The sequence below is a fragment of the Gossypium arboreum genome, chromosome 13 (genome assembly GCF_025698485.1).
Source record: "Gossypium arboreum isolate Shixiya-1 chromosome 13, ASM2569848v2, whole genome shotgun sequence".
In the NCBI taxonomy this organism is placed as follows: domain Eukaryota; kingdom Viridiplantae; phylum Streptophyta; class Magnoliopsida; order Malvales; family Malvaceae; genus Gossypium; species Gossypium arboreum.
In genome coordinates, this window is record NC_069082.1 from 9821784 (window position 1) to 9847804 (window position 26021).

The 26021-nt window shown below is 32.8% G+C and overlaps 2 long non-coding RNA genes across 2 annotated transcripts; both read right to left on the bottom strand.

Annotated features, from left to right (window-relative positions):
• Positions 1 to 7900: 7900 nt before the first annotated feature.
• LOC108463624 (uncharacterized) lies at positions 7901 to 8640 on the bottom strand. The gene is made up of 2 exons (XR_001868102.2): positions 8518 to 8640; positions 7901 to 8170 (listed from the first exon to the last, which is right to left on the bottom strand). It is a non-coding gene; the product is annotated as an uncharacterized LOC108463624 (long non-coding RNA).
• An 8376-nt stretch (positions 8641 to 17016) lies between these two features.
• LOC128286579 (uncharacterized) lies at positions 17017 to 20011 on the bottom strand. Its single transcript, XR_008277192.1, has 3 exons — positions 19895 to 20011; positions 18231 to 18303; positions 17017 to 17261 (listed from the first exon to the last, which is right to left on the bottom strand). It is a non-coding gene; the product is annotated as an uncharacterized LOC128286579 (long non-coding RNA).
• Positions 20012 to 26021: the final 6010 nt, after the last annotated feature.

The window sequence follows — 26021 nt, forward strand, 5'->3', positions numbered from 1 at the left end:
AGCTTTTGGGCTGGCTATTGCCCATCTTTTTCCTCTCCCATAAACCCTTTCTTTCTTTCTTCTTATTACTACACATGTCTTCTCTCTTTTCAGTTTGCAGATATATTTTGTGGGTATCTTTGTTGTCTTCACAAGTTGTGATAGACAAATGACGGCGTCTGTTGTTCGCTAAAACTCCACCGGCCACAAGTAGTTTTTCTTGGAAAGTGAGTGACTCTTCGTCAAATTCTTAATTTGTTTCTGGTTTGAAAGTATTTCAAAATAATAAATGATTTCACGTGTCGATTTGGACCCGTGTCGTCTTAAGTTTTATATATATTTTTATTTATTTTTCCTTTGTTTAATAAGTCTTTAGTTTTAGAAGTTTTTGTTTGCTCTTGTAGCATGTTTTTTAGTCTTTCTTATGAATGTAATTTTAGTTTTACAAGTTATTTAGGGATGATTTGTTGTCATCCTCTCTAGTTTGGTGACTGCTCGATTCTTTTGTCTATTTTGGCTCGCTACTTTGGACCATCCGGGGTTGATCTCATTATCGTATTAAGTGCTTGAAATCACTCCAGATATGTCATGCTTGAATTGTGACAAAGCCATTTGTCAACGTGTCATAATATTCTATTAATGTTGAGGCTAAAGCCTTTGTTATGTTGATGAAGTTTGTCCTTCACCATCTACGTCGAGTGTTTGTTATTTTTTTTCTCTCTGAATTGTATGGTTCCATTCATTGAATGAATTAATGAAGTTACCTTTAAAAAAAACTATGAACATGAATGGCCTTTTCTATTGCTATTGCTAAATTGCTATATCATTACAACATTGTTATGTGGGTTACGTTCAACTTCTTAAATTAGTGATCATCATGAAAGACATTAACTTTATGTGAGAGTATGATGGATGTTTTTCTTTGTTAATTATTGTGATTTAATTTTTTAAATATTTACACTTAAAAAAACTTCAAAAAGATAAAATTTATCTCTATAAATTTTAACTAATATAAATGTAACTTCCGCAACTTGGTCTAGATTTTAAGTCCGAATTCGGGAGATTACATCGGCCACTGAAATGGCCTAATACTTTCGAAGTTTTACAAAACAATCAAATTTAACCATTCGTTTTATCTTAGAAGAAAACTTAGTTAATTTTTTATTTATTCGTTACACAAACTTTATTTAAATTTTAGTAGAGGAAAAAGTGATATCTAATTTAGTTTTAATAAAAATAGGAGTTCATGCATAATTAATTTATATCCATATGTAGATATCCTAAAATCAAATAAATGTCATGCGTGCTATATAAAAAAAACAAATCCCAAGTCTCATGCCACAGTTCAATAATAAAATAGTACAATATCTGAATCACTGATAATACATATTATAAACCTAAAATACTTTAATTAAATAATGAATAAAAAACGTTCTGAGCCAAGACCTTTCGAATGCCGTGTCCACGTCATAACCTGGTGGTTATCTGTAGAGACGAAAATAAAAAGGAGAGTGAGCTATGAAGCTTAGTGTGAGTTTCATCACAAGAAAATTAGTGCAAATAGTCGATAAAACATACTAAATAACAAAACATAGAGTGAGCACCATAATTATCAATTCAGTGTTCACAGTTTTTGTATACACATGTTTGTGTATGGCAATACAATTTTAATATATCAAAATAAAGGTCCTACCCAACTTTGCTACACACCACAGTGGGAGTTCCTCTGAACTTTAAACACCTACACACAGGGTTTTGGTTTAACCACCAATGCTTTGTAGATAAACTGCCAATGACTGTGGATAGAAAACAAAATCTCATAGATAGATTTTGCATCTAGTTGTGGTTGTACAACAAAACTCTCACAGATAAAATTTTCCTCTGGCTATGAAAACATAACAAATATCCCGCAGATAGAATCTGCCTCTAGCTGTGGATACACGACAAATTTGTAGATAAACTGCCAATCTTTCTCCGTACATATCTTCCCACCTCATGCAATGCAATGTAACATGCTTATAGCATATCAATTCGATAGCATTTAATATGCTTATAACAGATCAATAAGATAACAATTAATATGTTTATAATAGTTCAATATGGTAGCAATTAATATGCTTATCATAAATCAATTCAACAGTAAGAGACATGCTTTATCATGTGTTTGGTTTAACAGTAACATATGGCATGCTGAGCATACAATCCTTAAGATAGATGCAACATGCATATGTTATTCACATATCATGCATATATAATAATACTTCATACATTCAAATCATGAATTCCAGTACTCATATTATCAGGTGTTCAATTGAGAGAAATAAAACTTTGAAAACACTTCAGAGGCTATTCAAGGACTAAACTAAACAAATCATAAAATTATGGGAAATATTATAAAGCAGGGTCACATGGCCATGTAACAGACCCTGTTTGTATGGAAAATGTAAAAATTAACCTACAGGGGAGACACGACTGTGTGAAGGGTTCCTGGTCGTGTGAAATTCGAACTAGCCTAGGGTTTCCAAGACATATGGCTGTGTAAGGGGCCGTTGTTTGGTCTACATGCCTGTGTAGGAGACTATCTGGCTCTATTCCTAAACACTGTTTGCCCTGATTCACTTGTAAAAGAAAACACACCTTTCTCTGGAAGCTCAAACAACATCCCCTCACGATTAAATCTGATCCGATGCACCTAAAACGGGTCCTTCAAATGATATTTATACACGAGTTAACATTGGGTATCAAGAGTCAATCAAGATTAATGGAAGATTTTGAAAAGAATCGCAATAGTTCATAATCAAATTAAAAATATTAGCTTTGATCGGAGTTATTATGGAATTTACGAGTTTTACAAATTGAAACGAATGTACTTATCGAACCTTTGATAAAAAGAAATAGATGCTATCAATGGTGAAATCGACAACCGATAGGAAATATGATTTGTACAGAATTGATTTTGATTCGGAAGGCAAAAATAATTCCAGCAATGGAAAAAAATATTATGTTAATAAGAAGATAAAAAAGAAAAGGGTGAAGAAATAGGGAAAATAAAGCACAATTTTGTTTGGTTTGGAAAAGAAAACAAGACTTTAAATGTAATTAGGAAAAGGGCTAAATACCTAGAGTTTTCAAACTTTAGGTGTTGCATGGTAATTTACCCTTGCTACCAAAAATAAAAGAGAATAGATGGGGGTTTGGATGGCTTGAACTAGGGTATGCAATGAGGGAGAAGCAAACATATAACTATTAGGCCTAGGCCTATTTTTTGTTTACTTTTTACTTATAACAATATATATTTTAGTGTGGTTTTTATCCTAGTTTGTTGAAACTAAAAAGAAAAGAAATGAGAGATGAATGACTTGAACCTAAGACCTCTAGGAAGTGCACTAAATACTTAACCATCAAGTCTAATTCATTTCTTGGTTGATTATTTCAATTAAACTATATATTGTAGGGCGTTACAACTCTTCCTTCTTAAAGAAATTTTGTCCTCAAAATTTACCTGGTTCGAACAGATAAGGATATTATTGACGGAACATCTCTTTCGGTTTCTATGTAGCTTCTTTCATGCCATGGTTCTGCCATAGAACTTTCACAAGAGGGATTTGATTCCTTCTAAGAACCTTTACCTCATGATCTAAAATTTGTACAGGTTCCTCCTCAAAGGATAAATCCAATCTTACTTCAATCTCTTCTATTGGGACGATATGGGGATGATCAAATCAGTATCGTCTCAACATGGAGACATGGAAGACGTCATGAATTTGGTCTTCCTCTGGAGGTAATTCTAATTGATACACTATTGGATCGACTCTCTTAAGGATTTTATAAGGTCCAATGAACTTAAGACTTACTTTGCCCTTTCGTTCAAACCTCAAAAATTTTTGCCATGGAGATACTTTCAAGAACGTTTAATCTCCAACATTGTATTCAATGTCTTTTCTTTTTAAGTCCGTATACAACTTCTGCCTATTTGAAGCCATTTTCAGTCTATCCTGAATTAATCTTATCTTCCCTTCAGGCTCTTTGTCACAATTCGAAATCGGGGCAGAAAGTTTTTGGCCATGTAGAGTAATGTTCACCAGTGTTCCAGTGAATTGGGATTGCCAAAAATGGAGCAAATTGGGTGTTCGCTAAGTTTCAGGAAAATTAGGTGTTCACCAATAAAGTTTCAGCAAGGGTGTTTGCTGAGCACCAATGTAAAACAAATGAAGTGATAAGAGGATCACTGGTTTCACTGTGAAGAAAGTTCACTAATGTGTTGGCAAGCTAGGGATTCGCCAGTCTATGTTCTCCAGGTAAGTTACGAATTATGTTCGCCAGTCAAAGTGCGAATCCGGTTCACGGTCAAAGATACACTCAGGCTCTAATTAGGAAAAAGTTAATTAGTGTATTTAGGAATACTTTACATGTAAGTAATGTCTTTCCTAAATAAGATAAAGTATCCAAAGGTATCTAGGACTCTTAGGTCTATAAATAAGACATTTGATTCAGTGAAAATCTTCACTGAATATTCTATCGTCAAGTTTCTATTTTGAAATTCTGTTCGTAGTAATTCGGTTAAGTCCTTGTCTTGTTAAGGTTGGTTGTTCTTAGATATAGGTTCGTATGTATGTGTGAATTCTAAATGTTCTATTAGTAATATATTTTTCTGTTGTAAACCAACCAAACCTTCTTCTAGCAGGGATAAAGGCAAAGCCAAAATCGTTTAAGTTTTTTGTTTTTTGTGAGTGATCAAGTTCCATTATGATATGTTTTTTACTAAGTTTTCAAAAGTGTGAGCGGTCTGAGATAATTTCGATTATGTTCGGGATATGATAATTCGTTATGACATTTCTAAAAATAACTCTGATTTAAAAAAAAAAGTTTTAAAGGTAAGATTTTTGAAAGACCACTAATACTTTGTTTTTGAAGCTACGAAAACCTATTTTCGAGACACAATTTTGGATTATTTTAAAGCACAAATTTATGCAAGCTTATGTTAAGTTCGCTTTGTGTGAGCTCTTTGTTTGGCTCTACTTTATGCAAGCTCTCTACTAAGTTCATTTTGTGCGAGCTCTCTGTTTGGCTCTACTTTGTGTGAGCTCTCTATTTAGCTTTGCCTTAGTACGAGCTTTCTATTTAGTGAGCTCCTTAGTGAGCCTTCCAAAAAGTATACCAATAGTGTGAGTACTCATCCATGTTAAGTCTCACTCTGCGTGTTCTTTGAGAGCATGAGCTTTTGTGAGCCTTACTCTGCGTGCTCATTGAGAGCATGGGCTTTTGTGAGATTTGTGATATGTCTCATTCTACGTACTTATTGTGAGCAGGTTGGATTTAACTTATTCAACGAGACAAATCTTCTATTTGACGAACCAATCATGTGACTAAGGTCGACTCTGTTTGTGATTTCTATTATGTGTGAGCTAGTCTTGTGTCTCTATTATAAACTCAAATTCAAATTTGATTTTAAAAAGAAATATGGTCTCATAAGATTTTAATGCGAGCCCGCTTCTCAAAGCAAGTTTTAAAAAGAATGGATTTGTAAGTATTGTTTCGCTAAAATATGTTTTTCAAATGTGAATTGGGTCTCACATCCTCACCTATGAACCTAGTATGCAAATCATTTTTTAACTAAACTTTTTTTATATTTTCTTCAAATATTATTTCTAAACATAACCTAATGGTTTCTAATTATTCATTGAGTTCTCCTTGAACTCACCCACTCGTCCCTTACTTCTCAGATAAGTAGATTGTGGATGGCATAGGTGAGGTCGATGATTTGGCAAGACACCTGACTGATACAGGTGAACCAAAGAAATGAGCGATAAGTCTATGCTATGTTGTACGATAGGTATAGTGTTAAATTGATTATCAAATAATTTTCTTAATTATAAAAGTACATTATGCTCTGTTGTTAAGTTATTTTATTTTTACGAACCATGTTATGGATTTTGCCTTTTGTTTTATAATTAATAAATTAATGATATTCATCCATGTTGCTTTTTGTCAAGCGATCCCTATATGTTGCTTAAATTAATTGTGTGTCCTTGTAGTGTTGCATTATTTACATGCGAAACATTGGTTATTACAAGTTATATTTACTTGCGTATCCCTATTATGTTAGTTTTATTACATGCATATCCTTAGCTTTGCGAACCCATGTTTTTATGCGAACCCTACTTATATGTGATAATATTTTGCATGCATGTTTATTTTGTTTGTAAAGTCTATTACTTGGTGAAACTAGGGTGTATGAGCCTTTAAAGAGTTTAGATAGCCATAGTGTTTTTTTTTTAGGTTTGATTTATATGCATGTGAACTGTTGGATCTTGCAAACACATGTTTTTGTGCGACCTCATGTTTTTATGCGAGCCTATAATAATACGTGAGATTATGTTTGTTTGCTAATCTATGACCCCTTATGTTGTTAAGGTATGCGAGCTATGTTTTAATGTTATACGAAGTGCTTAAGTGTGTTGCAAACCTATAAATATTTTTAAGTTCTTGAAATTAATGTTTCGCATGGTTGTGAACTCTAATGTATTTTGCATGCGAACCATTGCGTTAACATGGGAGCTTGGGTTAACACAACCTTTAGCTTATCAAAGCTTGCTTATTGATCATCCTTCCACTTAAACGGGACATTCTTCCTTAACAACTTAGTTAGTGGCGCGGCTATCAAGGAGAACCCTTCAATGAGTATATTGTAGTACCCAACTAAACCCATGAAACTTCAAATTTCAGAAACATTTTTTGGTTGTTTCCATTCTAGGATAGCCTATATCTTTTTCAGATTTACTCGAATACCCTTTACGGGTACCACATGTCCTAGAAACATAACTTCCTTAAGTTAGAATACTCATTTACCTAGTTTGGCATATAATTTCTTTTCTCGAATATTTTGGAAGATTTTCCTAAGGTGTTTGTCATGGTTGATTTCGGTTTTAGAATAAAATAAGATGTCGTCGATGAACGTAACGACTACCTGATCAAAGAAGGGTAGGAACACTCAGTTCATTAAGTCCATGAAGGCGACCGAAGCATTGGTTAAATCAGAAGGAATTACAAGGAATTCATAGTGGCCATATCGGGTCCTGAATGCGGTTTTGGGGACATCTGCCTTCTTTAAATTTAGTTGATAGTACCTCGACCTTAAATCTATCTTGGAAAACACTATTGCACCTCAGAATTGATCAAATAGGTCATCTATCCTAGGAGAGGATATTTGTTATTATTGGTTAGTTTATTAAACTATTAATAATCTATGTACAACTGATTTGGAAAAGAAAGCAAGACTTCAAATGTAATTAGGAAAAAGGGCTAAATACTTAGAGTTTTCAAACTTTAGGGGGTTGCATGTTAATTTACCCTTACTGCCAAAAATAAAAGGGAACAGAGGGGAATTTGGGCTATTTGAACTTAGGTATGCAAGGGGGGAGAAGCAAGAGTGTAACTGTTAGGCCTAGGCCTATTTCTTGTTTAGTTTCTACTCCTAACAATATATATTTTAGTGTGGTTTTTATACTAGTTTCTTGCAATTAAAAAGACAAAAATATAAGAGGAGTGGCTTAAACCTAAGACATCAAGGAGGTGCACTAACTACTTAATCATCAAGCCTAATTCATTTCTTAATTAATTATTTTAATTAACCCTCAAGATTTTGGGGTGTCACACTAAACCAGTCGACTTAATATTAATTGGTTGAATAGCTTAATCATTTTTATTTAAATTATATATTATAAATTATTTATTAATTTAATTCACTGATAATTTATAAATTTAAACATTATTAATGTCATAAATACAAACTCTAAAAGTAGGTCATATTTATAGCTTAATTCTGTTATTATTTATTTTACTGTTGTATTTAATACAATATTTTTGTGAATTATTTTTAAATATTGGTTAAAAGGCATTGGATGATAAAACCGAGTAAAAGTATTTTAAAGTTGTAGTACTTATTTTATTATGGCAACTCGTAAGTGAGGTTCAAAGAGAATTACAATTATTGACAAAGAAAATTACAATTATTGACAAACAATATAACATTGACAGAGATGTTCATTAGCAGACAAATCTTTACAAGAACACCTTTGCGCCATTGCGGAAGCTCCATACTTTGCATTAATGGCTTCAAAACATTCGAAAGCTCCATTGGGACCACATGGTCCTGATATTTGCATTGTTGTTGGGCAAAACTTAAGATCCCCTACAAAGCATATTCCACTAAATTTCATCAACAAAATCACAAAACAATTAAATTTTATCATCCATTTTTTTCTCGCCCAAAGTAATATTTTATTAAAATCCCAAAAGAGAACTAACAGAAGGGTTAGTGAAACAAAAGACAAACAAAATACAACACCTAATAACATCAACAACATAACGACAATGAACACAAACACTCTAAAAAAGAAAAATTTATTTGTTTTGGTTTTATTTATGTTGATCAATTTCATTTCTAAAATATTGAATTTAAATATACTTATCTTTTATTCTAGAATGTGGAATAATTAATTCATCTCATTATTTTTAATTGTAGAATAATAAAAATACCTTTGGATGGAGAAAGTAAAGCTAGCAAAAGAAGAGTGCAAAGAATGGGAATGGCAATATACTTCTTCATGATTTTTTTTAATTTTGTGTTTTGCTAAGTATTTAATTGTGTGAATGCTTCTAAAAATTATTATCGAATTTATAGTTGCTTTTGAAATAATATCTCCTATATTTGGCAAGATAAGATTTTAAAAGATATCAGTATTAATTATTTCACCATATATATTTAGTGTTTATTTGGAAATATTTTTTAACATTCCTATAGTTATTATTTTCCTTTATTTGGTGGTAAGGTGAGGTTTTAAAAATATAAGTATTAATTATTTCACCATATATATTTAACTGTTTATTTAGAAATTTTAATCAAGATTTTAATAGTTATTTGTTTCTTATTTTATTTGATTTTAGGATTTAGACCTAATTTTTCATTAGTTTTGATGAGGTTATATGGACTTTCTTATTATATATGTTTTTTTATATATTTTGTTCATCTTATATATTATTGGACTAATTTGTGATTGCATTTTATTTGTTATAGATTTGATGAAGAATGGAAAATGGGAAGCCTGTTTGGTTTATGAAAATAAAACAATTTCTATTTCAGTAATGAAAACATATTTGGTACCTTTTTTATACTCGAAATATGAGAAATAAAATAATATATTAATATGGATCTAAACCAAGATAATAGATTTATATTTAAGAGCTATTTAAAAAGAAGGTAATATTGAGAATTTCATATTTATTATTTGGGGTGAATATTTGGTACACTGTTTGGTTTATGAAAATAAAACAATTTCTTTTTCAATAATGAAAACATATTTGGTACCTTTTTATAATCAAAGTATGAGAAATTAAATAAAAATTCTTATATTATTATGAATCTTAGGGCAATTTATTAAAAAAATCCTTTTTATTTCATTATTTATTGAAATGGCCCAACTTTTTTATTATTTACCGGAAAGGACCATTTTCCCTAAAAGCGCGTCCACGTCGGCCGCTTAAGTCGGGGCGATGTCAAAAAACGCTCCCCTAGGGAAGCGTTTTGCTCCCAACGGTCACATAACCGTTTGAATTCCAAACTCCAATGGTCAAAAAAATATATATAAAAGGTCCCTCCCCCTTTTCATTTTTTCACATAATAATCCTCTCACAATTCTCTCTAAATTCTTTCTAAATTCTCTCAAATTTCTCTCAATTTTTGTTAAAGCTGTTTCTAATTTTTGCAAAAAAGCTCTATTAAAATTTTTTTGAATTAGTTTTATTTTTTAAATTACAAAAAATATTCGATCGTGTTAGCAATGGCCGGAGAATTAATTCGTCTCGATACGAAACATATCTCCGTCTATCAAATGACAATGGTGAGTGATAAGTTTAATTATTTTTTAATAGTATTTTTTTTTCATTTATGCAATTTTAATTAATATTTATTTTATAATTTTTTATAAAAGTCTGTAGATCGGGTGTTGCAATGCTATATCCGTAATATGTCTGGTCCTCCATCGCCATTGATAGAGAATTACCTACGGGAAGCGGGTTTTTGGCACGTGGCCACGATCGGCTGAGGGTGCAAGTTGGACCCGAAACTAATCAGTGCATTGATAGAGAGGTGGAGACCCGAGACGCACACTTTCCATCTTCCATGCAAAGAGTGTACTATCACTCTGGAAGACGTGCAATTGCAATTGGGATTGCTGGTTGATGGGTACGCAGTCACCGGGTCTGCTCAATCTGCTGATTGGGGGGCCGTATTCTACGAGCTTTTGGGTGTTATTCCAGATAATATTAACAGAGGCCGGATCGAGATGGGCTGGTTACAAGACATATTTCCGGAGCCGGATAATGATTCGACTGAATTAGAAAGAATATGGTATGCTCGGGCATACATTCTTGAGATGATTGGAGGTTATCTGATGCCGAACTTGTCACGAAACTGCGTACATCTCAGATGACTGCTGAAACTCATTGATTTTAGAGCAGCAGGTGAATTAAGTTGGGGGTTTGCTGTGTTAGCAACATTGTACTGGGAGATGTGCGGGGTAACGCGACCGAATAAAGCCGAAATCGGAGGATGCCTATTACTACTGCAATTATGGGCACGATTTCGCTTTCCATTTTTACGTCCTCAAGTGAACCATCCATATACATTCCCACTAATAACGAGGTAAATTTTCTATTAGATTTTACAATTATTACGTAGATTTAAAATATAATTGTATGCTAAAAAATTATTTAATTAGATGGAACCATTCAGCGAGTTATGTTGGAATACCCACATCTCTTGAAGATATATGGCTTCCATTAGACCAACGGTCGGAAGCACAAGTAAGTATTAAAATAAAATATATATACATAATAAAATAGTTGTTTCGTATTTAGCATTACCTATATAACTAATATTTTTATCATGTTCATATAGTTTCAATGGACACCATACGAGGATCCGGCAATTTGGGCAGTAATTCCGGATGAATTTTTTCAAAATCCAAACATTTGGCATATAAAGGTCCCATTGGTCAACTATGCTATCGTGGAGATGCACCAGTCAGATAGGGTATTGTGGTAATTTAGATTCCGACAACCGATTCCTGTAGAACTTGAGGTGCTCGATGATAAGCACAAAGTCGACTTACGGCTATTGAATACGGATTGGCCGAGACACTGGTCAGAATATATTGAAATGTGGGAAAATCGGTATGACTATATACCTACTCGGGAACCCATCATTGTTCCTGAGTTAGCATGCGTGCTGACATACATGCCATGGTTTAGGATCCATGGCAAACCATATTTACTGTCGAAAGAGGAGAGGCGACGAAAAATTCGTGTGCAAAGGGAACGACGAGGCCCTTTAAATCCAAGAAGAAGGGATGATGACACAGGCCCAACAATAGCGCCCACACAATCACCGGGCCCATCAATAGTGCCCATACAGCCATCTGGCCCAACACTTCAACCAACGACACCCATGTCATAACCTTTTCAGATTATGCCAGGTGCGTATCCTAGCCCTTATATGTATTCTAACCCTTTTATGTTTCCCTTTCCCAATTCTATGACAGGTTGGAATGCATGGCCTGGTTCATTTCTATTCCCAATTACTCCGAGTCAACTGCCGATCAATAGGCCACCGCGGCATGAGGGATCGCACGAGAGGTCGTCAGAGAGCTTTTCTTTTTACCATTCCCCATTGCCTTATTGGATTCAAACACCTCCACCATGGGTGATCCAAACACCTCCGGATTCATAATTCTATCAAGGTAGGTCATCCTCTCAACACCCACAAGCAGATCCCCTGCTGGAAGAACCACAATCCCCACCGGAGCAACCATAACCCTCGCCGGAAGCTGAACCAAGGAGGAATCTAGCGCGTAACCGTCGACGACCCCCATGTGGCACTGATTTCAACTGGCACCAACATTGATTTTTTTAATATATTTGTAGAAACTTTTTTATATAGTTTCATATAATGAAATAAAAGTTGTTTTTAATATTTTAATTGTACTTTACTTTTTTAATTTTATTAAAATAAATGTTCTTTTAAATTAGCCAATATTTTTATTTTTTATATTTATTTTATATAGTTTTAATTAATAAAATAAAAGTTGTTTTTAATATTTTAATTGTACTTTACTTTTTTAATTTTATTAAAATAAATGTTCTTTTAAATTAGCCAATATTTTTTATTATTTTTATATTTATTTTTTATATAGTTTTAATTAATAAAATAAAAGTTGTTTTAATATTTTAATTGTACTTTACTTTTTTAATTTTAATACAATAAATGTTTTTTAAATTAGCCAATAATTTTTATTAAGATAAATGTTATTTTGAATACGACAATATTTTTAATATTTTTAATAAAATATAAATAATGCAACATAATTTTATTACAACAACTATCAGCTATTTCAATTTGGACATGATCGAGTTATATGGCCTGGGTTCCTACACCATCCGCACAACCTTTGTTGGTTCGTTGCTTCTCGGCTATCCATATTATTACGTATTCTAGTCGAGTAAGGTTGACCCTTTGGTTTGCGACGTAATTCTTTGTCCGGTAACAGCTTAAACGGAGCAAACGATACAGACAACCACTTACGTTCATATTGGATCGGTAGGAATACGTGTCTCCACACATTGTACATGTATTCTATTTTGTACACTTGTTCAACATACGTCATGGGATCCAAACGGAGATTCTGACAAGCTGCAATTACATGAGCGCATGGATAATGTAGTGCGTCAAACACCCCACAGTCGCATGTCCTATTTCTCAAGTGTATATGATATTGCTCACCAATAATACCTTGGTTCGGTCTGTCAAACTCCGTTACACGAAACCATAGGTTGTCGCGACTGTGACACACTATGTACATGGTGTTGGCTCATGCCTTCGCCTTGTTAATCTCTCGCATTACCTTCGCGTACCAATTATGGCCTCCCTACATTTGGCCTTTATAACTCACTGCCCGCTTGGAAATAGTGACGCTAAATGAAAATATGTCTCTCGCACAACGGCTGTTATCGGCAAATGACACGTTCCTTTTAGAACAAAATTTATGCATTCAACCAAGTTTGAGGTTATATGACCATATCGTAGGCCATCGTCGTATGCTTGTGTCCACTGTTCGAAAGGTATGCTATAAAGGTAGTCTGCGCCTTCTTCGTTAACTGAACGCAAAACCACTGACATTTCGTGAAAACGGTCTTTACTTATCTCATACCCTGCCAATATAAGTTGATAACGAAAATTACATACCACTCTTCCATTCGGAATAAATTGAATGTTACAAACAAAATTATATTAATAGAGATTAAATACCCATGTTGGTCACTTGCCGTTGTTCAGTTTTAGATCGATATTGCCCGTAGTAGTTGGACGCAACGCGCCTTAGACAATACCGATGGTTGTACAATGCCATTGGCTTTCTTGTCGCTTAATTAAGGCTAATATTTCAGTGCCCCGATCCGGTATAATGCATATATTAGGTTGGGGGTAGACATGCCTCCTTAACCTAGAAAGAAAGAAATCTTAGTCATCAGCTAACTCCCCCGGTGTTATTGCAAACACGATTGGAATGATTCTCCCACTGCCATCCTGTGCCACAGCTAGCAATAGCCGATGGGTATATCTACCATACATAAAGGTACCGTCAATTTGTACCAAAGGCTTGCAGTATATAAATACGTCCCGACATTTCTTAAAGCTCCAGAACAGAAGCTTGAACACTTGGCATCCACGGAGTAATCGGTCGTTGTAGTACACAGGTGCCGTTTCAAGGTCTGTTATACAACTTGGGACATATCTCTCCATCACCTGACACCACTGCCACACTTCATTATATGAAGAATCCCACCTACCATGCATCTTTTCCAACGCCTTCTGCTTAGCTATCCAAACCTTGCGGTAAGAGGGCGTGTACTTCAATTGGCTACTAATATTGGCAATTAAGACCAGTACTGAAGTCTTCGAATCTGCCTTCAGCATCGGTAGTATTAAGTTAGCTAACATATCTGAATCCATCTTGAGATGATCTTGTGAAACACCTATCAACGAAGTATGTTAAATAATGCAACATTAGGTAATAACAGTTTTATTCGAAAACCTTAAACACTTAATGATACTTTATCGCCAACACATTTATGTGGACATTTTTACTTTTTTATCTCCCACAAGTCTGTCCTTTTCCTCAATAAGGCCATGATTTTCTATAAACATGTACCGTCTTGCACTGCACTCTTGGCCTCAAACTTATCGGATTTGGATTTAACCACGTTGTAGTTAACCCCATTCATGATGCTAAGTTGTTTCAATGCAACAAGAAAACTATCCTTATTGGAAAAATCTCTACCAACTTCAATTTCACCCGAATATAATGACGAACTTGTACGGTCATGCCTTCTGTGTGGTAGATCTGGAAACTTCAACGCATCATTTTGAGATAGATCGATATTATGTATGTGGGCTGAAGGTGAGTACGCCCTGAATCGCAGATCTTTTTCTTCTTCATCTGAACCCCCTTCAACATCTTCAGGTATGGTTGGAACAAGCTCCGGTTCAAAAAATAATCCAACTTCTGCACCATCGAGGCCGGGCTCTCGAGGTGGATCCACATCGGACTCATAATTCGACCCACCATCATCTGTAACGAACGAGGTCCCTTCGCCGATGGATGTCGTAGGGAGTACATCATCCCTTCTTCTAGATGTTTCATAACGTCCCCAATCTGATGTGAATTGCCAACCACTAGAAGTTGATGTCATTCCCCAGTATGTATTTCCAGTATCAAACATCGACCCACCGAGGTGCATGTCCCATCCACCAACGGAGTGTCATGCAGGGGTTGTGTATTCCATACTGCTACCAAGCACGAGCGCTTCTGTGTTTTGCCACCGACAACGGAGTGTCAGGCAGGGGCCGTGTATTCCTCTCGAACAACATTAGATGTTGAAATCGCAAATGCATCATTTGGCGATGAAAATTGTACATTTAACTCAATATAGGGTGATCCACTAGCAAGATGAGTCTACACCATTGCCTCCAAGCTATGAGGACCTTTGATGTCGAATGAGTCATATCTCATGGGATCAACCGAAGTACAAAATCAATACTTAATAGACAAAACGTTTATTGGCACCGTTCCGAAGATTTTACGCCTAATTCTTTTACGAAGTTCTGTCAAATCTATGTTCTGGTTAAAAACCAGTCGCGTTGTGCTCTCTGATAAAAACACAACACCGTTTATAGTGTCACAGACCTCGCCATCATAGTAAATAACAACACTAATACGTTCACTCATCTTCAGTTTCTATTTTACTTTAGCCTCAATTTCTCTTCCTATAACTTATGCAACCTAAGAATGAAATTTGGCTCATTTATAGTCTAAGGCTTTTTCAGATACTACTATAGCAAAAGAGTGTCCATATGGGAGCTTTTTTCTGTAATTTTGCTGACAGTACATCCTTCTTGAAGTGTTTTTGACACTATTTGTTCAGAAATATCTTCTCAAATTTTTTTTTCAGATACTACTGTAGCAAAAAAAGGTCCACGTGGGAGATTTTTTTCCGTAATTTTGCTAACAGTGCATCCTTCTTGAAGCGTTTTTGACACTATTTGTTCAGAAATATCTTCTCAAATTTTTTTTTCAGATACTACTGTAGCAAAAAAAGGTCCACGTGGGAGATTTTTTTCCGTAATTTTGCTAACAGTGCATCCTTCTTGAAGCGTTTTTGACACTATTTGTTCAGAAATATCTTTTCAAAATTATTTTTTCAGATACTATTGTAGCAAAAGAGCGTCCACATGGGAGCTTTTTTCCGTAATTAATAGTTAATTTAATTAATAAACCCTAAAAACCCTAAACCCTAATTTAATTAATTTTTTAATTTCATAGTTAATTTGATTAATTAATCCTCAAATCTAATTAATTAATTTTTTCTTAAAAACACTAAAACCCTAAATATTAAAAACCTTAAACCACTAAACACTAACCCTAAAAAATAAAAATCCTAACCTTAAAAACTTTAAACCCTAATTTAATTAATTTTTTAATTTCATAGTTAATTTGATTAATTAACCTCAACTCTAATTAAATTAATTTTTCCTTAAAAATTATTAAAATCCTAAACCCTAAAAACCATAAACCATTAAACCTTAACCCTAAAACAATAAAAACATTAACCTTAAAAACCCTAAACCCTAATTTAATTGATTTTTTTTTTAAATTTCATAGTTAATTTAATTAATTAACCCTCAACTCTAATTAAATTAATTTTGCCCTTAAAAAACATTGAAACCCTAAACCCTAAAAACCATAAACCACTAAACCCTAACCCTAAAACAATCAAAAACCCTAACCATAAAAAAATCTTAAACCCTAATTTAATTAATTTTTTAATTTCATAGTTAATTTAATTAATTAACCCTCAACTCAAATTAAATTAATTTTCCCTTAAAAAACACTAAAATCTTAAACCCTAAACCACTAAACCCTAACCCTAAAATAATCAAAAACCATAACCCTAAAAAAAGGGGAAAAACGCTCCCTCAGGAAAGTGTTTTGCTGACACGTCCCCTGACTTCATGCCGACATGGACGCGCTTTTGGGGAAAATGGTCCTTTCCGGTAAATAATCAAAAAGTCGGGTCATTTCAGTAAATAACAAAATAAAAGGGTTTTTTTTTAATAAATTGCCCTGAATCTTATAACCTTTCTCACTCGACCTAGATGTTATGATCGAATTCGAAAGATTACATCGAAAGATTACATTGGCATCGAAATGGCCTAGTAAAAACTATCAGAGCTTATAAAAAAAATCTTTTTTAAAACATTTGTTTACTCAAGTAGAAAAACTTAGTGTATATAAAAAAGCTACAATTTCTTTCAAAAAACCGATTGATTTTAATGATTACTTTGCAAAAATTGGTTTCTAATTTTATATGTTTTTCAAATGTCATTTACATAATAGTGTAGCGGAAAAGTGATATTTGACATAGTTTTAATTAAAACTAGATTTCATGTATCATAAATTTATTATCCAAGTTTCAAAAATCTAAACAAATAAAATGCCATGCATGCAAAAATAAACCCAAAATCTAAGTCTCATGCCACAATTCAAATAAAATAATACAGTTTCCAAATAATAGAAATTTCAATTAATAAGTCTAAGATTCTTTTATTTAAAAACTATTTGAGTCGAGCCCTTCAAATGCCAAGTTCGCGTCTTGACCTTGAGGATTATCTATAAAGATAGAAATTAAATGGGGTGAGCTTTAAGAACCTCAATGTAAGTCTCTGCATGAGAAAATCAGTGTAAAACAGTAGACAAAGTATACGAACTAACAATTCTTAGAATAATCACAATCGTATAGCAATTCAGAGTATCAGTTTTTCATATTAACACATCAATATAATATTTCAAAATTCACAGTTTTACATGAACATGCTTATGAATGGCAATGCAATTTCAGTTTATCCTGAAGGATCCTACCCGACTCTGCTACACACTACAGTAAGAGTTTCCAAGAACTCATCCATCCCTACACACATCGTTGTGGATAAACCACCACTAATTTGCAGATAAACTATCAGTAAAAATTGTGGGTAAACCACTAATATTTTCAGATAAAAAGATTACAGATAAACCGCCACTAAGTTGTGGATGAACCACTAGTGTTTGCAGATTATTAAACTACCGCTATTTCATCTGTTCATATTATTTCACCCCATGCAATGCATTATGACATGCTTGTAACAGAAAAATACATAAATAGTAGACATGCTTAACATGTATTCAGTTAAACAATAGTAGTAGACATGCTTAATATGTACTTAATAGGGCAGAAGCAGTAATAGCAGTAATAGTTTATTAGAATTACAGTGGCAATAGACATGTAACATTCACATATCATGTAACACCCCTTAACCCATATTCGTCGCCGGAACAGGGTTACAGAGCATTACCGGATATTTCGGATCAAATATGAACATTACATAATTATCTAACAAACATATTATTTCTCATATAATATCCCAATCAGTTCAATTACTTATTCAAATCAAATCTAATTTTCATACCAAAACATGCTATTTATAATTTTAATATAGTACACAAAATTATATATATATATGTATTCAATAACATTTTATAACATATTTTGCAACACTTTTCAAAATGACAAATACAAATGTCCTAGGTACATGCCATTACCAAAAAGATATGTACTTCACCACAATGAGTTCGGGATCGGCTTTGGATGTTGATTCAACGATCGAACTTTAACCTATCTTGCGCACAAAAAACAAACCGTACGCTGAGTATACACTCAGTGGTATTTCTATAATTTGAATACTTATTAAATAAGAACTTTCAATGTTTATATATCTAAATTCGCATAACAAAAATCATTCAACAAATAATCAATTTCATAACATGTCATTTATAACACTTTCAATTTTCATCTTCTACTATTTCAATCTCATAATTGATATTCAAATAATTTTTCTCAATAGGATACACATATCATTTCACCATATCAATAACCATTTTATGAACCCATTGGTTCATACATTTCAATTTCATAACTCAATTCAATATTTCAATACAATTCATGTTCAAAATCATCCAATATCATTCATATTGCCAATTTACTTATTTACCCATATTCACAAGACTCAGAATTTAGCGGATACACAGATCTAACCAAAACACACCAGTCTGGCACCCAGTGCCTCATTAGATAATTCGAAGTAATAGATTGACACCCACTGTCTCATCGGCCTTGCCGAAGTAAATTGGTACCCAGTACCTCATCGAATTTATCCAAAGTATTAATTTAATACCCAGTGTCTCATCGACTCGTGGTAAAAGTATTCCTGAACACTTCCAATCCTATGGCATGCCAACTATATCTGACTTAGCCCGATACAGTTAATACGGTATTAAATCCACATTTTCAAATACAGCCAATATTCAATATTCAATTATCACATTAATCACAAATTCACATAAATCTCAACTCAATATATATATTTTTAACAACAATCAATATCCAATATCAATTGTTTTTCATATAATCACATAATTACACATACAATCATTTCAATTCAAAAATTAATCCATTCAATATATAGTTCACTTTTCCAATCCAACCAATATTCATTTCAATTCAAATAATCAATATATATTCAATATATGTATACCAAGTCAATCAATATAAATTCAATAAATTCATCACATTCTAAATCAATCCATTTCAATTGCAAAACACAATAATTCTCACATTAACACTTACCATATACATTAAATAAAAAATATAACAATTAATAACTAGTTTGGGATTATAGAAATACAAACTAAAAATTCGAGCTATTCCATGTCAACTTTATCTTTCCCATTTTTTTTGTCGAAGATTCCAATACGACATTAGCTACATAATTAAAACAATTAAAATTCATCAATACAACACAATTTAATTTCATATTGAAAAATTAATTTTTACTTAATATTTGCCTAAATTTTAATGTAGTCCCTAAACCGAGACTAACTTTTATTTTTCACATTTAATTCTTTATTTTCATGCAAATTCCACTTTAGACTAAATTCAACTCCCTATTTTCACATAAATTTCTAAATTTTGAATTTTTCACAATTTGTCCTTATTACACAAAATTTACAATTTATTCTACAATTCAATCATTTTTCATTTCTAACTTGAAAATCTATCATTTTAGTCCCTAATACTCTAATTATTCAACTTAGACAACATTTAAAAACTCAATAATTTCTAAAATTTTGACATGGGTTGGGTAGTATTTAATACCAAGATTCCAAAAACATAAAAATTACAAGAAAAATAGACTAAATTGACTAACCGATTGACCTTGGAACCTTGAAAATCGTTGGCCTTCGTCTTTCTCCTTTCTCCCTTTTTCTTTTTCTTTTTCTTTCCTTCTCTATTCTGTTTTCGTTTTTGGCTTCTCTGTTTCTGTTCTTTCTTTTTTTTTATTTGTTTTATAATATAATATAATATAACATAATATAATATATATAATATATATACTTAATTATTAAGTAAATAAATTTTATTATAATATCTATCAAATTTTACACATGGTTTTAATGTTATGCGGCCTCAAATATGACCATTGACATAATTGCTCTTTTGGTCCCTTTACTTTTTAATCTATAATTCAACTTTTACCTTACATACAATTTAGTCCTTATACTTAATTACTTTTAATTCAAACAAATTCACTTAACCGAAACTTAATTAATTACACAACTAAATTTGTAAATATTTTAATAAATATTTATGAATCTGATTTATGAGAACTGGGTCTTGGGAATGTATTTTTTAATTTGATCTTTTTAATTAATTAACTATCAAAACGTTAAAATTTCCTAACTGAAATTTTTATACTAACTCAATGACACTCCGTAAATATTTATAAAAATATTTAAGGCTCGATTTATAAAATCGAGGTCTCAATACCTCGGTTTCAAAACTAATTAATTTAATAAATATTTCTAAAGCACAAATCACTAATTCATAAGCCTTCCTAAATTCATGATTGGCTCATAAATACTAAATAACAATTTATAAGCTCACTTGTCATATTTTAGTTGTCTCAAACCACTTTTTTTGACATCACTGAAAATTGGGCTGTTACATATCATACAATATAATAATAGCAATTCAGTCATTAAATCACAGATTCCCAAATAAACATAATATCAGGGACCGGTTGGACATATACAATTAGGGCTTAAATAATCTATAATTATGTTCCAACTTTTCACCTATTAATTGTAAACTCATTTAGTCACGAAGTCATTCCACTATAGTATCGTAATTGAGCTCTCTCTAATTAGATATCATTACAAAAGCTACTCGATCAGTGCTCATCTAATGACCTTGTCATAAGCATGTTACCCTCGTAGGATATACTTATTCTCTTTGGGATAAATTTGTTCTCCCAGTATAATCTTTTTTATCTCATGGTAACCATTACATCTTACTTCATGAAAAATCAATTACTATCAAATAGTAATTAGGTCATTAATCACGAAGACAAATGATTCATGGTCACATTACTTTTCATCTATCATGTAACGCCAATGAAAGGATACAATTTACCTATTTCTTGGACTATGAATTCCACTATTGTGAATTACCCAACATACTGCAGAAGTCGTATACCTAATGCACTAGCTTTCAGTTCCTTATCTATTTGAATTCAGAATTTTACTTACATAAATGCATACGATTCATGCATGCAGAGTCCATCATCCACTTAGGATTAATGTATGCTACACTATGAACGTCACAAGTGAATAAATGCATAAATGGGTTCAGGATCTATTCTATTTAAGTCCTATCCGATGTACTATTAGTCCAGTCAGTCACATCTATGTTTCTATCTTCTGAGAGTCATACACTCTGATGCTCAAGAAAAAGCATCTCTCCAATTGGACTTGATAGATAACATATCAGTGTTTCAACCGGTTTGCTCATTTTTGATTTGACTAAAAACATTTTTAAAGTTATCTTACGATCCGATCACTTAATACCGCTTAATATTAGTTAAACATTAGATAACTAGTGAGCCAATATTTTCTTCCATTTTGCTTTGCATACGAAAAACATTGAGGACAATATACAAAGGGTATTAATGTAATTAATGGATATTATTATTAAATCAATTTGTTTGAAAAATACAAGTGTATATAGATAAAAATACAAGCAAAAAGTCATTTTAACCATTCATTTAATTTTCGTCTTTTTTAGCTCTTAAACTTACATTTTTGTTAAATTACTCAAAAATGGAGGGAAAAGTTAACATTTGTTAACTTTGCTAATAGTACATTTGGGTTGCTATGTGGATGACATGTCAACATTTAATTACTTTTTAAAATTTTAAAATATTGAATCAATAATTTTAATAATTTTTAATATTTAAAATATTTTTGATATTTTAAAAATTAAAAATCAATTAATGTTAATATGTAATCTATGTGACAATCTATGTGTATGCCACATCAGCAAAGTTAAAAATAATAATATTTTCATCCATTATGAATGACTAAAGTAATTTATTTTATAAAGTTAGAAAATCAAATTACTCATTAAGCCAAATAAAACTAATTACATTTTCATTACCAGGGTTTTTTACCCAACTGGGTTAAAAAAAAATTTAAAACACCAAAATAGGGTGTCAGATACATTATTTACGAAAATGGGTTGTTTTTTTGGGTCGAGCCTACCTGACAGGCGCGACCCATTTTTTTAATAATATATATATTTTAAATATTATTTTATTGTATTTTAATAATTTTTAAATTTTTAAAATCCAATCGGGTCAAAAGCAGTCGAGCTGCACCCGAGGCGCTACCATTCGCTCACATGTGGGCGCGATTGCCTATAGCCCGCCACGTGTCCTTGCCCCCACCGCCCTGCCTGCACCTCCCATGCCACCGCAAAGAGAGAAAAGAAAAGAAAATTATTAAGTTTAATAATTATTTAATATTATTATTTTAATAATGTTATTAATTTATTATTTTTATACTTAAATTTTTAATAATTTTGAAATTAAGTTTCATAATTTTTAATATTATTATTTGAATAATTCTGAAATTATGTTTAATAATTTTTAATATTATTATTTTAATAATGTTATTAATTTATTATTTTTATACTTAAATTTTTAATAATTTTGAAATTAAGTTTAATAATTTTTAATATTATTATTTTAATAATTTCGCTAATTTATTATTTTTTATGCTTAGATTTTTAATATTTTTAAAATTAAGTCTAATATTTTTTAGTATTATTAATTTAATAATTTTTTATTGGAAAAAATACGAGTTGCGCCATTAGGTGTTCTGGTGTGCCATGGAGATCCGCTTTCAGATATCTGACAAATCGCGGCTAACTTCCATCGAGATTATAAGAACGCAGACTGGAGACGACAAGTTGTGAAATGGGTAAAAAATAACCTTATCCTTTCAATATATTACAAAACCCCTTAAAATTGATGGTTTGATGGTGTGGTTCTAGGGGTATATCTTTGTGGAGCTCGACGTTCACGTTGTGGGCGGCTACGACGATCAACGTTCTCTTCATCCATATGTAGGGGTGTAGAGAACGTATCAAATGCCACTGATGAACTAGAGCCGGGTGGAGTAGAGAACGGCGCTGGATATGGGCTGGGAGGAGTAGAGTACGGTGATGGATATGAGCCGGAAGGAATAGAGTACAGATGTGGCAGTGGGCTAAAGATATCAAAATCTGAATAATATCCCTGGGCTGAAGAGCCCGGGAAATAGTCATCGGCCCCTAAATCTGGATGATAAGAACTACTTCCGAAGTGTAGCTCCGACTCTGGCCCCCGCTCTGGATCCGGCACTGCCTCCGGCTCTGGCTTTGGGTCTGGCTCTTGAGCTGGTGCATGATGCGGATCTGGAAAATATTGCCCAATCCGTGTTGTATGAGGGGAGACTACTATCGACCGCCCACCAAATAAAAATGGTTTCCCCTTCTCATAATACCACTGTAGGTACTGTGTCGAGGGCCGCAGATCCAAACAACGATCCATCGGCGGTATCCTACCAAACTGGTTGTTCCACATCGTAACATACTCTTCATGCACATCTCCCCAATCTGCCCAATGCATCCCCCTCCTAGTCATGCCATGGAGCTTTATAGGCAATCGTACTGGTTGTGTCGGGATATATTGTACACAACCGAACTGCCGGAGTACTCGATCGCCATGATACCACTCCACCATCTGAAAATGGATAAGGGGTGCGCTAATGCACCATAAGTTTGAGTGGACGTAGGCATGCGAGGGAATAACGACCATAATCTTAGGAACAGAATACGGTATCCAAATGAACTGCACAGTTAATAACATTTTCATATTAACGCGAGTTGAGTGAGATAAAAATAATAAAATTAAATTGATATTGGAAAAACCTACCCCCTCCCTAGGATATTTCTCGGTCATCAGACGGTATATCGGAACCGTGTATGACCTCCCGATACCTGAATTCGTGCTCCATCTACGAAAACAAATTGTTAGAACAATATAACCCAACAAATTCAATTAATTACTATAACGCGTAAAGATTCATCACCTATTAACAAGTGGAAATATATATGGTTGGTGACTAATGGATGCCAAGAATGGCATCCGATAAAGTGCCCACGACTACAGCAGTATGAGGCATCCGCCTATGTCCATCGCGGAAGGATCTGTCGTCCGACAAAGTTCGCGGTACAGCGTGGCTAACACTGTGGACCCCCAACTGTATGAACGCGTGTTATACAGATTAGACAGTAGCGGTAGGTACATCAAACTGACCTCACTGCCGTGTGAATCCGGCATGAGTACACCTCCTATAAGGTGCATAATGTAACCTCGAGTGGCCTGCTTAACCTCCAATTCAGTGGCAGTATTGGGCAAATGCTCAAAATTGGCCTTTAGCCATGAAAATCACAAGGTGGCAAATTTCCCCTCACTTGGGGAGCGTCCAAGTAACTCATAGCAAAGGCGAGCCGGACTCGAGATTGAACTTACGCCGGTGACCACGTTCCCGTCGATGGGCAGCCCCAGCTGTACTGCAACGTCCTCTAAAGTGATGGTGCACTCCCCGCACGACAAATGAAACGTGTGCGTCTCCGGACGCCATCGCTCGACTAAGGCAGAAATTAAGTCATATCGCAGATCAAAAGTCCGGATCAATGTTGCTGATCCGAACCCCGCTAACTCTAAGAACGGTATTACGCGTTCATCCGGCTGAAACCCTACACTATAAATACGACCCCTCAATACGCGGTACTCGACCTGACATTATTATATTTACGAAATGGTTAATACAATATAATTTCATTCAACAAATAATGTGACTATCAAATAAAATTTTCATTACCATCTCATTAATGTTACTCGATATGTGACCCTTATTTTCATTATCAATCAACGAACCCATTTGCTGCAAATTTGCAATTAAAATTATCAAATAAATAAAAATTATAAAATTACATTATATCAAAATTACATTAAAATTACATTAAAATTTCTTACTCTCTTTAGAATTATTTAATTCTATTTCTTACCCTCTTTAGATCGTTTATTCAGCATCTTTCCATATTCAAAGCAACTTATTTCTCATATACTCACTTTCAACTAGTCAATTATGCATCTATTCAACCGCAAAATACTACATTACTTCCAATCATAAAGCCAAATGCATTTTAACATATCATTTATATTAATGTGTTTAATTCTTTAATATATATTAATTCTCTTGTTATGTGTTTTATACAAGTTAAAATATAAGCATAATTTATTAATAGTCTATTTTACTCCTAAAATATTTTATTTTTTCCTTAAGTTTTGATTAAATTTTTATAAAATTTAAAAGAATTAGTTTTTAACACGTTACATAGGTAAATTTAATTAATTTTAAAAGTTTGAAATTAAATTAAATTATAATTTAAGAATATTTGAAAGGATTAACTCTCAAGTTTATACATTTTACATAAATATAAATTTTTATTTTATTTTTAGAATGTATTAGTCACTGTATTTCTCACTTTTTGTTAACAATGAAGTGAATGCTAGTAAAGTTTTTTAAAATAAAATACAAAAACATTGATTCCAAGTAAATCCGGAAATGGACAACAACTGGCAAAATATTGATATATATTTTTATATATTTATTTAAAAGGGAGGCTGCCATCAAGCTATCAAAATTGAGCATCAATGGCAAAATAATGGGGTTTTTTACCCAACTAGGTTAAAAAAAATTAAAACACCAAAATAGGGTGTTAGATACAAGTAAAACAAAAATCATGGACTTGAAAATTCAACAAAAAAAGTTTAAATTAAAAAACAAATAAAGCAAGACTTGACAAGTAGTATTAAAACAAAAACAAAAACTAGCAAATAATAAACTATATTCAAGCACAGTAATTACATAATACTCTTAAATTAC